The following is a 15605-nucleotide window of genomic DNA, read 5'->3' as shown; positions in this document are numbered from 1 at the left end:
GAACTTTCATTATTCCAATAATAAAAAGCAAACAAAACTCAACACCTCTCAATCTCTCTATGCTTCCCCTGCTGTAAATAGCTATTACTAAAGACAATTTTGAAGAAGGACAAAGGGGGAACCCATCAGATATGAGGTAAAATTCTGGGAAAGGAAAATAGACCAATCAATTAGAAATGGAAACTCCAAAACAGACAGAAACATATAGGGGGAATTGGTATATAACCCTGTCTTCACGAATTGGTGGGCACAGGGGAATCAATCAATTAACCAATAATTTGTGCTATGACTAGTGTAAAGGAGAAAACATTCAGTTCCTACCTCACATCATTTATAAAATGTAATCCAGCTGAATTAAAAACTGAACTATGAGGGAAACGGACTTTGGCCCAGTGGTTAGGGCGTCCGTCTACCACATGGGAGGTCCGCGGTTCAAACCCCGGGCCTCCTTGACCCGTGTGGAGCTGGCCCATGCGCAGTGCTGATGCGCGCAAGGAGTGCCGTGCTACACAGGGGTGTCCCCGGCATAGGGGAGCCCCACGCGCAAGGAGTGCACCCATAAGGAGAGCCGCCCAGCGTGAAGGAGGGAGCAGCCTGCCGAGGAATGGCGCCGCCCACACTTCCCATGCCGCTGAGGACAACAGAAGCGGACAAAGAAACAAGACGCAGCAAAAAGACACAGAAAACAGACAACCGGGGGAGGGGAGGGGAATAAAATAAAATAAAATAAAATAAATCTAAAAAAAAAAACCAAAAAACTGAACTATGAAAATGAAAGTGGAAACTTTTCATAAGAATATATAGGAGAATATCCACATGACTTTCAGGTAGGAAAGGATTTCTCAAATCAATATAAAAAACACAAAGCATAAAGAAAAAGATTGATAAACCAACCTATATTAAAATTTTAAAATTGTTTTTATAATAAAGGACACCATAAATATGCGAAAAGACAAGCTACATTCTCTGAGATATTTACTAAATGTATATAACTGATGAAATTTTAGAATCCAAATATATAAAGTATCATATGAGCTTCTTCAAATCAATAGAAAAATGGAAAGAAGATAATGTGATAGTTTGAATTTTTTTGTGAATCAAAGGAAAGATCATGTTCTTAGAACTAATCCATTCCTGTGGGTATGGGACCCATTGAATTACATTCAGTTAAGGGACCTTTGATTAGACTGATTAGACTGTTGTTTGGACAACATTAGTGAGGCATGATCAAGGTTGGGTCTCTGCTCTCTTGCTAGAATCTTATATAAACTGAGAACTGAAAGCATAAACAGAGAAAGAGAGCTGCCGTTTTTACCCAGCCATGAGAGAAAGGACTCCAGGATCACTTGCAGTCACAGAAAGACAAAGAACCCCAAGAGGCTGAGAAAGAGGCCAAGAGAAACCCCGAGCAGCTAGGCCCACTGGGCAGCATTGGAAAATGCCCAAATCAAGGCATCATCAGAGATGCTGTTTTTACCAAAGGTTGGCTGCTGGAAGATCATGGAGTCTGTCACGTGGCAAAGCAAAATGGCTGTTTTCCATCTGGGTCTCTCCCTTCTCTTCAAGGCTGATTTTCCTGACACTCAGCTGTGAGCGATCAAGCACAGGGCATGGCTCATCTCTTCAGTACTTAGCTGCTCCATGGGCCTAGCCTCTCCTTCCATACGTCTGGGCTCCACTGATTCCAGCCTCCAGCCTCACTCCTGGCCACTCAAGGTTTCTCTCGACCTATCAATTGTATCTGATCTTGGAGTCCATTTCAGATGGCAGGGTAAAAACGGCAGCTCACTTTCTCTGTTTCTGCTTTCAATTGTCAGTTTACATAAGACTCTGGAAGAGGGCAGAGACCTAACCTGGGTCATGCCTCACTGACAGAATCCAGTCAAAGGCGTTAAAGTGATCTAACCAAAAGTGATCTAATCAAAGTTCCATTAACTGAATCTAATGCAATCAATGGGTTTCACATCCACAGAAATGCATTAGTTTTACTCTCTTGTGCCACCTCGACTCCATGTTCTGCTATGTCTTCTTGTTTCTCTCCACTGTGTCTCTTGTTGCATCATCTTGCTTTGCCAGTTCTCAGGAGTGGCCAGCACTCCTGTGCAGGGCGGCTTTCCTGCATTGGGTGGCATTCCCATGCAGGGGGCTCTTCTGGGTGGGGTGGCAAGGAACGCATTAGTTTTAAGAAATGCTTTCCTGGGATACACAAAAGAACTTCAAACTGTCACAACTACTATTACATGCAACAAGATGAATGACTCTCACGGACCCAATGCTGAACAAAAACAGACTTGAACAGTACATACTGCATGCTTCCTGTAATATAAAGTTCACAAATAACAAAAATTAATTCATAGTCTTAGAGATAAGAATGATAGTTGGCTCTGAGAAGTATGAACTGGGAGGGGCACAAATGAACACCATTAAGTGCTGGAAATCGTCTGGGTGGAGGTTATTGATCTGTGCACTAGAGTTGTGCAATCAAATTATGTATCTTTTACTGCAATAAAAAAAGAAAAGAATGGATGAGAAAGAACTGAACAAATCAACCTGAACAAACCTCTATGATTCTGGTTGAGTAATATTAATACAAGTTGCAGAAGGATATGTACATTATACACTTTATAAAAATTTTAATAAAAACAATATTATACATATTGTATTAGAGTTCTCTAGAGAAAGAGAACAGGAGATATCTGTAAATATTGTGAGATTTTTATAAGAGTTTTTTCATGCGACTGTGGGGATAGGCAAGTCCAAATTCCACAGGGCAGGACACAAGCTGGGAACTCTCATGAAGGTTTTCAATGAATTGCCCAGGAGAAGCAAATTCAATGAATTCAGCTGGCTGGCTGAAGTAGACATGGAAATTCTTCTGACTGCTGAAATCATCCCTTCTCCTTTTAATACCTTCTTGATCGGATGAGACTTCTTTCAATGTTGAAGACCATCTCCTCAGTTAATTGTAGATGTAAACAGCCATAGATGCAATTAACTTACTGATGTTTTAAATCCACAAAATATTCTCACAGTAACAATCAGGCCAGTACTTATTTGGCCAAACAACTGGGCACCATAAACTGGCCAAGTTGACACATGAACTTAATTATCATATATAATACGTGCATGTTTAGTGATATATACTTCTGCGGCAAAAGTAGTAAAAATGGACAGAAAGCACACACACCAACTCAGGATTGCCTCTGGTGAGGAGGCAACAGAAGGATTCTATAACTGCAGTATCATTTCTCATTTTTTAAAAAGGATTGAATAAATTCTGGTAAAATATTATTGTTTGTTAAAACTCAGGTGAGAATTTATTTTTTATATTATTCTCAGTACTGTGAAGTATGTTTGAAATATTCATAATTTTAAAATAATTTATTAAACTCAAAAAGTCAGATCAATTGAGGGGGGACAATGAATATGCTTTGATAAACACAGAAATCAGAAGTTAGTTGTTACTGACCTCAGTTCAGGTTTCTTATTGGTGTCAGCAATCTAGTTCCATATTTTGTTTTAGTTACACAGAACAATTATCTCTTGACTGACTCAAGTAGTAGTTGCAAACAGTAACAGTCTATAAGAAACTTGCCTTCACTCTTTTTATAGACTTTCATGTAACTAATACAGAAGCTTGAAATTGGAGTAATTAAAATTTTGCTTCAAAGTTAAATGACACATAAGATCTAACCACTGCTCACATTCTTCAATTGATTCAATCTGAAAGGCGGCAGAGTGAATGAGAAGTTCCTCTGCTAATTTCTTACCTTCATTGCTTGGCAAAACAGAAAGAAAGACAAACTTTTCAGATCTACTTTGTAATCTTATGAGATTTTAGTGATGCCATCTAAAAAATCTGGTATCTTTGAGTTTTAATGTGCCAGGCACCTTGAAATTTTTCAAATCAGAATTATGATTTTTAAATACTGCCTAGGTTTAGTTTTCATTTCATTGTTAACACTTCAAGTTGTTAACACACCAAAACATCAATAATGCAATTTGAGCCTGTTCAATTTTGTAAAACTATCAAGGGCATTCTTTTTAAATTTGAGAGGTATTTAGCCAATAGGTTTTTTTTTTTTTTTTTTGGTCTCACTGCCCATATCATTAAGTCTGAAAAGTTTGCAATGTGAAGACTGCAACTTGACATTATTTAAAAGGCATATTCAACACATTTAAGATGTGTTCATAATGGCTATGCTTGATGTATGTATCAAATAATGACGGCTTAAACCTGGTGCAGGGGCAACTTGATGGAAGTCACTACATCCTCATTACTTTCCCACCATTTTTATCACGTTACCACTACATTTTGCCAACTTCTTTCAGGGCACAGTAAAGAAAAAAACAAAAAACAAAAACAACTTTCCTTAATAGCTTGTCTGAACTCATACAAGGCAGAGGAGAGTAATGGGAAAAGTGTGGGCTATGGATTCAGACCATCGAGGTCTGGATTCCTTAAATGATTTTAGCATTTTGTTTAATGGTTCCAGGCTTCCGTTTTCTGTCTATAAAATGGAAGTGATGATGGGTAATCTATGGGGTCAATATAAGGCTAAAATTAGATAATTCATGTAAAATGCTCATCACCCTGTAGGAACACAGTAAATCTTCAGTAAACGTTACTACTATTATTATTATACTCGAGGATGGCCTGGATAGGACCAGGGCTGATTTAACACTGGCTGCAGTCGTACCTGACAGGGCAGGAGGTTCCCAGAGATGATGATATCCCGAGACCTTCGATGGTGGCGCCAGGGCTGTCCGTGCTGCTCCCCACGGTGGGGCTGGGAGCTGCGGCCTCTCTGCTGCTCCACAGGGCCCAGCGCGCAGCCAGAAGCGCTGCTGGCCGCCATCTTGGCGTCATCACCAGGGCACCCACATGAAGGACGCGCAAAGGGGCGGGGCCCTGCAGGCCCTGACGTCACCCAGGCCGCCCCGCGGGCCTGGGCTGCTGGACCCCGGCCGGCGCCAAGGCCCTGCGCTTTGCGGGAAGCTGCTACCTTCAAGTCCTGCCTGTTCACGTTTCTTAGTTTGTAGGTAAGACTCATTGCTAAGTTGCTTTGGGGTTCATGCCTTTGTTAGATTCTACTTCCTCGCTCTCCTGACTTCTAAAACGAATGAGGCCTGTGTTCCGAGGACTCGTCTTACTAGTCAGTATGTACCATGGTTGCCCGAGAGGGTTATGTTTACCCTTCACAATAAGGAAGATCCCACTGAGGCAATGTAACAACTGTCATCACGTTTTGTTTCTCCACCTATGAGGATTCTGATTGTTTCCTCAGGGATCCTGGGTAACATACTCCTGTGGGAGGAGTTTCCCTGAAGCCACACTGTAACCTCATCCCTTCCACTCCCACAGATGAGACCATCCTGGAATGCAAGTAAGTGCGAGCGTGATGTTGTTCCAAGATTCACCTTGGATTTGTAGTGCTGAGTGAATCTTACATCCAAAAATCAGATGAACAAGACTTGTCATCTTTCCTTTGTTCTTTATTTCAAGTTAACTTAGGCTTGGAGCCATCATCCTCTGGGCTGGAGTGAAGTTAATATTGGAGGTGGGGGTGGGGCTGGTTCTCCTTCCCTGGGGATTCATGAAAATCCAAGATGTTGACAAAGGATTGGAAATGGAGACAGATGAGCTCTTTTCTTGAGGTCAAGGCCTCTGCTGATATCTCCATGATCCAGCCTTCATGTCCCTTCAGGGCAGAAAGCATGCGGCAGCTTCTGTTCCAAGACTGGCCAGAAGAATACTGGTTCAAACTGAGAATCCTAGTCCAAGGCTCTAACCTTCTGAGGGACCACAGAGCTTCTCTACAGAGTCCTGCTGAACTGGTTCAGGCCTCGGCCTGTCAGGGAGCAGATCCTGGTCTGCAATGTCCAGGATCTGCTTATGTCAAACTACTCCCCAGGCTGCAGGCCTCCAGAAAACATCAATCAGGTTGTCTGAACAACTCTTTTCTGCCCCTCCCTGATGCAGGGACTGGCCTCCTTCTAGGAAGGAATAAATAAAATACAGGAAAAACAAAACCTGTGCCAACAGCTTAATATATTATCCTGCCACATAATTTATATTAGAATAAACTAATCATTCACTAATTTAGTATATTAACCACTTATCACAATTTACTTGTGCCCCACACCACAGCTTATGCAGCACCATCATTGCTTTGCGCTAAATTAGAAGTTTAAAAAAAGGAATGATACTCTGCTTTCTTTCCTCCATTTCCTGATTATCTTCAGAATGAAAATGGAAGCTTCTCTTCTCTGAGGAAACAATTTCTAGCCAAGATTATCAAAATGGGATATTGCCCAATACCCCATCTGTCTGCACAAAACAGTCAATGATGAAAATATAAGCTTGTTACAGTAATTAGGCTATTTTAATTAAAGTGCAAGCAGCATTAAGACCACTTCCATTAGTAAGAAACTTTAAAACATCCCTAGTGTTTCCCTTTATCTGAATGGGGACAGTGTCACTGAACCAGAGCTGAATGGCACCTGGTCTATGTGAACTCCGAAATAGAGATATCATATGGTTGTTAGTTTTAAAATGGTAGACCATGTTCTGTATTACATTATATGTAGGCCTGGAGTGTCCCAAGCCCTTGAAGTAACAAATTGGTTATCTTGAGATTTGAGTTCTTTAGGGTGTTGATTCCAGGTGTGCAGGCCAGCCTCTGTGCTGTTTCTACAACAGATACCAAAGCTAGTGAGAAGTGACTTACAGGAATAAGAAGGTGTTAGTACTCTACCAACTGGGCAGAGCTGGATCTTCAAATAAATTCCTGGCCACTAGCACTATTTCTCTTCTACTCTAAATAAACTGTATGCAGTGTTCACACCTCCCAAAACAGGTGCACAGGGGGATACCTGAAGAATGATTCCTCAGTTTCTCTCCTTTTCAAAGGGAACCTTATGACCAGTCTTCAGTGCAATTGCAATGACTTGACTATAGTTAGTCCCAGGAGTTTTCCAAGAGATTTTTGCATCTTCTCAGTGATCTTATGTTGCTGTTGCAAAAGTGGCCTTTCTCATACCTGGTTCACTCATGACTTAGGTTGAGTGTGGTCTGGGGAGTGAGAAACAGCTTTATTGTTTTTGTAGAAATGATACTTGCTAATTGTAAAAAACAAAAACAAAAACAAAAAGTACAAGTTACAGTTAAAAAAGCATCTGATATTGTACCTTTCAGAGGTAACAAGTATATTTCTTGGGTGACCATTTCTAGTGATCTGATGAATATAATTTATAAAACATTTTTATTAATATATTTGTGGGAAGGGGACATGGCACAACTGATAGAGTGTCCACCTACCATAAAGGAGGGTCCAGGGTTCGATCCCCAGGGCCTCCTGACCCATGTGGTAAGCTGGCCCATGCACAGTACTGCGGCATGCAAGGAGTGCCCTGCCATGCAGGGGCATCCTCATGTAGGGGAGTCCCACATGCAAGGAGTGCACCCCGCAAGGAGAGCTGCCCTGTGTGAAAAAAAGTGCAGCCTGCCCAGGAGTGGCACCACACACGTGGAGAGCTGATGCAGCAAGATGACACAACAAAAAAGAGATACAGTTTCCCAGTGCCACCGGATAATGCAAGCAGATGCAGAAGAACACACAGTGAATGGACAGAGAGCAGACAATGGGGGGGATGGGGGAGGGAAGGAGAAGGGGAGATAAATAAAAAGGGAAAAAGGGAATTGTTCTGAATGACAGTGCAAAGACAGATACAGGACATTATATATCCAGTATGGAGTGGGAGAGAGTGCAAACTACAACGTAGACTATAATCCATGTTGTGTGGAAATGCTCCAAAATATGTTCATCAATTGCAATGAATGTACCACACTAATGAAAGAAGTTGTTAATGTGGGAAAAGTGGGAGTTGTGGGGAGTGGGGCATATGGGAATCCCCTATATATATATATTTTTTGGTTTACATTATGGTTTATATTTTATACTGTGTACTTTTATAAATTTTGGTTACATTATGGTTTACATTTTAGACTGTATACTTTTATAAATATTTGGTGTATTTATATTTGGTGTCAATGCTGAGGGCTTGACACACTAGTCTGTCCTCCCCCACTGGGAGCCAACAGTGCTCTCGAGAGGCACCCTCCCCTCTGTTTGAGAACATCAGGCCTTCCCAGGATGGGGGTACAACATCTTCCTGCTCATTGTATGGGTCTCTACCCACTGATATAACACACTATGACAAGAAGAGCACCCACACACTCCCTAGAAGTTTGCCCCAGGTGCACCATGTGCCAGATGCCCCCTGTCAAACATCTAAGATCAGTAACCTTTCCTTATTATATTTTCTAAAGAGTTTACTCAACACTATAGTTTCAGTCACGTACCTGACGATCTCCCATGTTCACCTGCTCCCCCCCAACCCTCCTCCCAGTTCCATGGACCATCTGACCCATCCTTCCAACCCTAACCCCTCTCAAACCTGCAAAGCCCCACCCAATAGTATCCCTATGCCCTCATCTTATCCCTTCACTGCACAACTACTTACCTCCATTTTATCATAGATTGCACCTGTACAGGCATTGGCTCACAACCTTCCTCTTCCCCCCCTATTTCCTGTAAGCCTATCTTCCAGTCTTTACCTCTTGAGACAGCTTAATTTGCTTAATTCCCCTATATTTTTTTATGTAACATTTTATGTGATCTATTTATCTTTTAAAAATAAATAAAAAATATATTTTTAAAAAAGTATTGGAATTGTTTTCCATGATAATAATATATGTGTAGTATTTCACTGCATACATGAGCCATAATTAACTTTTTCCCTAAGGTAAATATTTGTTTTTCCCAATTTCATAATTTAAAATTACACAGCAATGGGCACCTTGTGCATTCATCACACTTGTGTGAGCCTCTCCTTGGGATCATTCCTAGAAGTTGGGTTGATGTGTACAAGAGTACACCCTTTTTACTCTGTGATTCTAGACTCCTTCCAGGGGCATCCCCAATCCTCAGAGACATATCTAGTATGGAACAATCACTGATCCTAAGCAAAAACTGCTGGAAGGCCCTTCCATATTCCAGGTAGATTCTATTTTACAGACAGAGGTTTGGGTCAAGTCAGAAAAGTCATGACAGGCAGCACTTGGCCAGGACTGGCTCTCAGCCTCACATCTCAGGCTCCATCCAGCTGCTGAGCAGGAAAACTGTTCTACTTCCACATGAAGCAGAGCAACCTTCCAGGCCAGTGGGATCTCTAGGAGAGCCACGTAGAGCTTATTATGTCAAGAGCTAATGGCACCCACAGATACGGGGCAGTACAGACAAAGGCAAATATCCCTTTTGTGAAATTATTATAATTAACTCCAAATCTTTGGCCTCACTTTATTTTTGCTAGCTGTATTTGGCATTTTGCTGTCCTTCCACATATCTCAGATGTTTTCCCTTTATCTTGTCATCCGGAGCAAAGCCATGAGCCTATCACCTATCTGTGCGCACAGTCTTTGGAGGTTGTCAGCACATCATGCATTCTCAATGGCAACCTTGAAAATAACATCTACTGCTGGCCAGGTAATTTGCTGATAGCTTTCATGATCTTCAGTATATTTAGCCATGCACGTCTTTAAATGCAGGGAAATATACTTGGTTAGATACCTTTCAAGTCAAAAGGAAAATGACAAGCACAGAGCCATGCCTTGTATCCCCGTTAATTCCCATCTCTGGCTGGGGTCTCAGAACAGCATGAAACCCAGGCCTCAGGGCCAACTCCCACCACCGGTGCTTGAGGCCAAGACACTGCAGGAGAGCGACACTCCTCAAGGAGAACTACTCCCTTTACTGGTTCTTAACTATCTCACCATCGAGAGGCCCACAGGAATGTGTCTGACGGTCTGCAGTTTTTAGGTTTAGGATTGCGTTGTCTGGCTTTCTACTCCTCAGATTCTGTGGTGCATGGGCCTTTATCACATTGTGTCACTTTACCATGATAGAGCCTCGAACCCCAAACACTGTGATTAAACCACCAACACCATTTCCTCCCCCTTCTGCAAAATGAGTATTATCCAGGCCAACCAGGAGGACAAGCAAATCATGGCTGACATGAAAGCTATTTTTTTCTCATTAATGTGGCTTGTGTTTATTGATATTTACCTTATCAGAAATTGAAACTAAGACAAAACTGAAATACAAGAATACACAAATATACATTCCACTAGCCAAGGGAGCAAAGATACCATCACGTTATGTAACCTCTTGGAAAATCCCACTGTCCATTTATGAGAGAATGAGGGTATAAAAGGCAAATACCATCTTAGCATTATTATAAATATAATTCTGGCATTGTGGATCCCTTGAAACGATCTTAGGGACTCCCAAGATCCTTGGATCTCCTTTTGAAAACTAAAAGCTGTTTTTAGTTTTAGCAGATACAAGACAGCCTGCAGCTTTTATACCAAATTCCACTCCCCCAAATGATGTATATTTTATTCTTAAGGAATTGCATCTAGACGTAAGAGCTCCTAAATGATGTTTAACATCAGAGCCTAGAAGTGAACACCCCTCTTTTTCCTCCAGGCAGCACCTCTTGACTCGGCCTGCCTCAGCCTGGCTCCGCCTGGCTTGGCCCAGTTCTGTCCCTTGCTGTCTCAGTGCCTCTTCTCAGAATACCATGTAATACTGCTCCATAGTGCTGACGATGTCACTCTGGTCCTCCAGGATCTCCAGTACCTGCCACAGCACAGCTTCACTCAGGCCTGGGTTGAGGCTCAGGCGCGCACAGGCCAAGATGTGCAGGAAGTGGCAGCCCTTTTCCACATCTGCAGGAAAACAGGCATTTGGCTAAGCTTGCAATGCCTATCAGACCCTCCTCACTGTCCTCTCCCTCTAAATAGAAGCAATAATTAGCACCCCCAGTCAAAGTGTAGACCATTATCCAGCAGCCTTAGCATCACCGGGAAGCTTGTTTAAAAATGAACTCTCAGGCCCTTCTCCATTCATCTTGTATTAACATCTGCATTTTCACAAGATCCCCAAATGACTCTTACGCACATTGAAGTTTAAGATATATGTTGTAGATTTTCAGTAAAAACAACAAAAACAAATGGGGTAAAAAAAAACACCAAAAATACCTGTTGTCAGGCCACCATTTTACCACAGTGATATGGACCACCCCTGCTGAGGGACTCAGACCTTGGACTCTGAGGACCCCAATCAATGATTTTATATCCCTAACCCTGTGGATTTTTATTCTTTGATGATGCTTGTCTCTAATGTACTTACATGTATAAGTGTACTTTTTCTGACCTGAACCCCTAGCTTCTCAGGGTGGATCTCTCTTCAGATCATAGCAGAGTAGGTTTCCAGCACCCTCTATATTTATTCCCATAAATAATGATTTTATGGTTAAAACAGGATTCCTACCTCTGGCCAGTTCTCATTCCTCTTTGTTGGGTTTTTAAGAAGTTTTGACTATGTCAGTTGTGTTCTAATAACTTCTTACCTTTGTCCCAAACTGGACCATTTGACATGCTGTGATAAAAGCTCAGGGTTAGTAACTTCTTTTTTTTTTTTTCTTTTTCCATTTATCCTTTTATCTTTTTTTTTTTTTTTATTGACTTTGTAATAATATTACATTAAAAATATATATGTGAGGTCCCATTCAACCCCACCCCCCCACCCCCCCTCTCCCCCCCCAACAACACTCGTTCCCATCATCATGACACATCCATTGGATTTGGTAAGTACATCTTTGGGCACCTCTGCACCTCATAGACAATGGTCCACATCATGGCCCATACTCTCCCCCATTCCATCCAGTGGGCCCTGTGAGGATCCACGATGTCCGGTGATCACCCCCGAGGCGCCATCCAGGGCAGCTCCACGTCCCAAATACGCCCCCACCTCTCATCTCTTCCTGCCCTTCCCCATACCCATCGTCCACCATGTCCACTTTTCCCAATCCAATGCCACCTCTTCTATGTGGACATTGGATTGGTTGTGTCCATTGCACCTCTATGTCGAGAGGAGGCTCAGATTCCACATGGATGCTGGCTGCCATCCTCCCATTTTCAGTTGTAATCACTCTAGGCTCCATGGTGTGGTGATTGTCCTTCTTCAACTCCATCTTAGCTGAGTGTGGTAAGTCCAATAAATCAGATTGTAGGTGCTGGAGTCTGTTGAGGCTCAGGACCTGGCTATCACATTATCAGTCCAGAGATTCAAATCCCCTAACTATATCTTAAACCCCAACGTTAACTGCACCTCCAGCAGATTAGTATGAAAGTCTTATGAAGGGAGATCCCATCTGAGTCCAGATTCATCACACATAAACACCATTTCCAGAGAGGGGCCATCTGCCCTGGTAGTAAACCCCATCGGCAATGACCATAACTCTCATGGGTCTCTTTAGCCTTCATAGGAACCAATATCTGGGGGTTGTATCTGCTTTATCTGTCTCTTTGACTCTGCTCAGTTGTGCATGAGGGCAATCCTTCTGCCAGCCTCCAGACTCTTTTTTAGAAACTCGTAGCCATATAAACTCATTTCTCCTTTCCATTTCCCCCTTACTTTAGGTCAAACAGCATTTTAAAGTCATGTTGTTTTATGTAGACATGGATATTCTGTTGATCCGCATTGAACCTTCCATATAAGGTCCTTTTCCAGTTGCATCATCAGTTGGTATTTGATAGTGGTCCCTCGTTGCCAGGGAGGCTCATCCCCGGGTGTCATGTCCCACGCTGGAGGGAAGGCATTGCATTTACATGCTGAGTTTGGCTTCAAGACTGGCCACATTTGAGTAACATGAAGGCTGACAGGAGGAAATTCCCAGGCACAAAGTTGTTCTAGGAGGCTATGATTTCCTATTTCTTTGTCTTATAATTTTTTGCTGCACACTGTACAGTATTTTTAAGAGTTAACTCTGGGATTTAGTCCTTGAGCCGTCTGTTCCTTATGTTTGTATTCTGATAGTGATTATGACAGAGATTTCCTTGAGTTCCAGAAGCTAACAAAAACAAACAAATCAATACAAAACGCACCTTGAACAGTCTTTGAAATTGGCTCTGCTTTGGCTGGTGATCTCAAGAGATTAACCCTCCTACCAAGAAGATCAACCTGAGGCCAATATAAAGTGCAGGGTCCTCTATGTCTTATCTTTTCCTGTGTGGGGCCTGCTTTGTCCTGGGTTTGTCCTTGCTCAAGGTCTTAGGGACTCTGTTTACAGGAATTTGAATACCCTCTCTACTCTCTATGAAGACTTTTACCCCCTCCTAGGTGCTCTATATTATGACATAAAACAAGGAATCTTTTGCCCTAGGCCACTATGACTTAATAATTTCTGACATGCTTTAGCTCTGAAGCTGCTTCTTTCTGCAGGACAAGTATGGGAGGTCAAGCCCACGACAAGTTTCCTGGCTCAGTCTTTTAGGCTTCCACCCCATAGACTGGCACCAAGGTACAAGCACCCTAGTATGTGCATAGGGTTACACTGCTCCCTGGGCATAGGGCCAGGGACCTGAATGAGAGTGTAGCTGATCCCACAATGCCCTGAGGAGGGAGTGGAGGAGGGCCTAGCAAGGATGCCATGAACGTTGCCTACCATTTCTAAGCTGTATTTTAATTCAGCATTCACCCAGTTATTGCAACTTTTTAACTGTTCTCCAGAGTTTTGAGGAATAGGACTCTGCTAGTTTTTGCTCGCTGTTCAAAGATTCTGTGGGGAAATGGCATCCTGGAATGTCTTACACTCTGCAGTCTTGGTCAACCAGAATTGTGCCTTGGATTCTTCAAGTATTTTTTACATATATCTCATTTGACTACTTTTTAAATGCTGCAAAAGAAACAAAATGTTGGTGATGTTCAAAAATTCCTAATTATATAAGCTTTCAGATACAACCTAACTTTAAAAGGTTAGAAAAGTGTATTAACAGTATTTTTGAAACAGTATTGTTTCTCATAATTTAAAAAACATTACTCCAATATGAGTAGTGTCATATAGTATTCGGTTTCCCCAAAAAGCAATGTATGCAAGGTGTAGAACGAATCTGACCTAGATACACGTGTAAGTTTTTGAAAAGCTAATAGTATAAAGTAATCATCTTGTAAAAAGCTGTCATTGGAGGAGTCAGTACATGCTATTTTTTTAGGTGTGAAAATAATATTGTGATCATATAGGAGAATGTTTGTTTCCCAGCTACTATGATAAATATAACCCAATGGATTGGTATAAAAAACAGGAATTTATTGACTCATGGTTTTGAGGCTAGCAGAAGTCCAAAACTGAGGTGTCAACAAGGTGATGCTTTCTTTCTGAAGACTGTGGCATCCTGGGGCTGCCTGCTGGTGATCCTTTGGGTCCTTGGCTTTTGTGCCTCGTGGCAATGTACAAGGCACTGTCTTCTCCTGTCTTTCCTGGATTCCACTGACTTCTGGCTTCTTCTCATGGCTTTCCTTCTATGACTGAATTTCATTCTGTTTATAAAGGTCCCCAGTAATCCAAATTAAAGCCCAACCTGATTGAGTGGGCCACACCCTAACTGAAGAAATCCTATTCACAGTTGGTACATGTCCATCAAAATGTGGACAAAGACCAAGAATATGTCCAAACGGGTACCCAAATCAACCTACCAAAGAGAATATCTCCATTCTTAGGAGATACAAGGTGAAGTAGTACTGAAACTAGGTGAATGAATATGGGCATTTATTGTACTAGTCTCACATCTTCTGTAGGTTGGAAAAATTTCAGAATAAAAAATTTGTTATAAAAATACATCTTCAATCTGGAATTATTTCTTTTTGGATAATTTGCCATTGTTGAACCCCCTACCTAAACTGAAAATTCAGATATTTAACTTTAGCACAATAATAATAGAGCCAACTCCATACTTAGATTCTGTCTGAAACTACTTCCCTCTAAATCATTATTAAACCAGAGTGAGCCCTCAGTGTCTCCATGCCAGAGATTTCAGGACTATCACCCGTGCCATTAGGATACAAAATTTGTTTTGTTTCTTTTTTTACAGTGAAAAAAAAATTATATTTAAAATTAGAAGCCCTCAACACTGTTGCAAGTATCTCCGAACATGGCCCTTCAAGCAATGAAGATTGACCATTACTGTGGGCCCTAAAGGGAAGGGGAAAGAGGTACTGAATAGATGGAACCAATGTAACTGTGTGGACAATAGAAGTGTTCCACAAGATTATGCAAGGTTGGATGTTACTCAAATGTGGCCAGTCTCGAAGCCAAACTCAGCATGTAAATGCAATGCATTCCCCCCCAGCATGGGACATGACACCCAGGGATGAGCCTCCCTGGCACTGAGGGATCACTACTAAGTACCAGCTGATGATGCAACTAGAAAACGACCTTGAATTAAAGGTTCAATGTGGACCAGCAGAATATCCCTGTCTACATATAATAACAGGAGTTTAAAATGCTGTTTGACCTAATGTAAGGGGGAAATGGAAAGGAGAAATGAGTTTATATGGCTATGAGTCTCTAAAAAAGAGTCTGGAGGTTGTCAGAGGGATTGCCCTTATGCACACCTGAGCAGAGTCTCAGAGACAGATAAAGTAGATACAACCCCAGGTATTGGTTCTTTTGAGGGCTAAAGAGACCCACAGTTCTATGGT

The 15605-nt window shown here is 41.8% G+C and overlaps 1 long non-coding RNA gene across 1 annotated transcript in view; it reads right to left on the bottom strand.

Annotated features, from left to right (window-relative positions):
* The window catches only part of LOC111764318 (uncharacterized), a 46400-nt gene extending 41530 nt beyond the window's left edge, over positions 1-4870 (bottom strand). Inside the window, exon 1 of the long non-coding RNA XR_002796956.3 lies at positions 4701-4870. This is a non-coding gene — a long non-coding RNA (uncharacterized lncRNA). The remainder of the gene's footprint in view (positions 1-4700) is intronic.
* Positions 4871-15605: the final 10735 nt, after the last annotated feature.

Source organism: Dasypus novemcinctus, chromosome 6 (genome assembly GCF_030445035.2).
Source record: "Dasypus novemcinctus isolate mDasNov1 chromosome 6, mDasNov1.1.hap2, whole genome shotgun sequence".
Taxonomy (NCBI): Eukaryota; Metazoa; Chordata; class Mammalia; order Cingulata; family Dasypodidae; genus Dasypus; species Dasypus novemcinctus.
Note: the sequence above shows the minus strand (reverse complement) of the source record. Positions and strands in the feature narration are given on the sequence as shown.